Source organism: Pinus tabuliformis, chromosome 1_2 (assembly GCF_031772625.1).
Source record: "Pinus tabuliformis cultivar Carrire ecotype Pingquan chromosome 1_2, CPIR1, whole genome shotgun sequence".
Classification (NCBI taxonomy): Eukaryota; Viridiplantae; Streptophyta; class Pinopsida; order Pinales; family Pinaceae; genus Pinus; species Pinus tabuliformis.
In genome coordinates, this window is record NC_142298.1 from 93,855,334 (window position 1) to 93,857,382 (window position 2,049).

General features: G+C 37.8%; 1 pseudogene; it reads left to right on the top strand.

Moving 5' to 3' along the window:
• The first annotated feature begins 272 nt into the window (after window positions 1-272).
• On the top strand, window positions 273-1,063 carry LOC149204612 (glutathione S-transferase U17-like; annotated as a pseudogene).
• Window positions 1,064-2,049: the final 986 nt, after the last annotated feature.

The following is a 2,049-nucleotide window of genomic DNA, read 5'->3' on the forward strand; positions in this document are numbered from 1 at the left end:
TTTCAAAGAGTGATCAAAACATTTAGAAAAAATTTACTAAAGATACCATCCTTCACATTGATTTGAACCCTTTGGTGTTATATATTTAGATTTTTTTTTAATATAGAATTTAAAAAAAATTATTGAAGTCACATATATTAATAATTAAAATTATATACAATTTTTTATTGCATTAAATTTTAAAAATTTAGAAATATAATTTTATTAAAAAAAATATAATCGATTCAAAATTTATATCATATGTGGATAATTGGAAAATTTATATCATAGCGATGGAGGGTTCTGGAGAAGAGGGGCAAGTGAAGTTGTTAGGTGTTGGTTACGGTGCTTTTGTGGTGTGGGTTTACATAGCACTTGGTCTTAAAGGGATCCATTATCAGTTCATTGAAGAGGACATTCAAAATAGGAGCAAGTTGCTACTGCAATCGAACCCTGTTCACAAGAAGTTTCCGGTGCTCATCCACAACGGGAAGACTGTTTGTGAATTGATGATTTTTGTGCAGTATATCGAGGAGGCATGGGATAGTAAAGCGCCAAGTATAACTCCCAAAGATCCATATGACAGAGCCATTGGTCGCTTCTGGGCTGCCTTCATAGATGATAAGGTAATTCATGCATTCGTTAGTTATCTGCATTTTGAAAGTTTCAAATACTGGTTTGCATTTCCATGTCTAATATTAAGTATTGGTGGCTGCAAGTCATTCCAAGTATTCTAGGAGCTTTTAGGGGCCAGGGTGATGAGCAACAGAAAGCAGTGGAAGAATCAGTGGCAAACCTTCTTTTGTTGGAGGAAGTGTTGTGAAGTACCAGAAAAGTGTATTTTGGGGGAGATGGGATAGGGTTGGTTGACATCGCATTGGGCGCGCTATTGGTAACCATCCAAATGGTCGATAAGGTTATCAATATAGTTTTAATCGACACACAAAAAACGCCACTATTAAGTGCATGGGCTGACCAATTTTGTAAAGCTGACAAAGTGAAAAAAGCATTGCCCGATCAGGCCAAGTTATTTGAATTTATGTCCGCGAGAGCAAAGTTGACATCACCACTCACTGGCCATTAGGGAGGAGGATGTTGATGGATAGCGAATAATAATATTTAGATAGTAGGTGTTGTCATTGGTCTTTTTGTGTGTTGTGTTTCGATGTTGTGAGACAGAATGTGCGATTTATGTATCAGTTGAGTTTATACTCCTGTAGAATTGCTAGGTAATTGTCATAACTCCCGTTGATACATAAGGTAAAAAATTACAGTAAAAAACACTAAAAATTAAAAAGTATGTCAATTATGTCGATTGCAAAGTTGCACTGGTATATCTAAATCATATTTATTAAATGGATACAATTGAGTAAATACGACATGACTCTGTTGTAAGAATAATCTTAGAATATCGTTTTGGGTTATGTGTTCGTGATGTCTCATTTATTTCCCATGCAATTGGATTCACCCTCCACAACTATTGCTGTCGGACCCATGGCAAATCAAACCCTCTGATTTCTCTAAACATAACAGCTTACAGTTTGATGCATTGCCTTTCCGATAAACTGGTTCTGTATTAATTGCCTACTCTGTTCCTTGGTACATGGCACGGGCAGGTCTGACCTGCCACAACTGTCACCTGGGGGTCCTCGTTGCATCGATGGTGGATAGACTGAAGGGTTATCCTACGGCTGGATTTGTTTTAGTGTCGTACACCTCCCTTTGTGTTGAAATGATGACTCACTTTCCAAATGCTTCCTTGGCTCCTGCTCCGTTTCCTTCTTCCGTTCGCGAGCTCGCTCAGTTATCGTTCCAGGATTTAGTTGCAGAAGAGGTCTTCTTAGAGGTTCGGATCATGGTATTTTTTCCCAGCGAGCGTACCTCGGGTGAGTTTAGTAATAGTTTGGTTTGTTGTATCATTATATATATATTTTTTAAAAGTTGGATGAACTTTCTTTGAGTTATGGCAAACCTGAACTCTAACCTTATTTGCGGTGTATGTCCTTTGTAGGAAATCATGGCTACGGGTCCAAAGACTGTCGCTGTTGTCGAATGGCTTTTGTGGCTAAC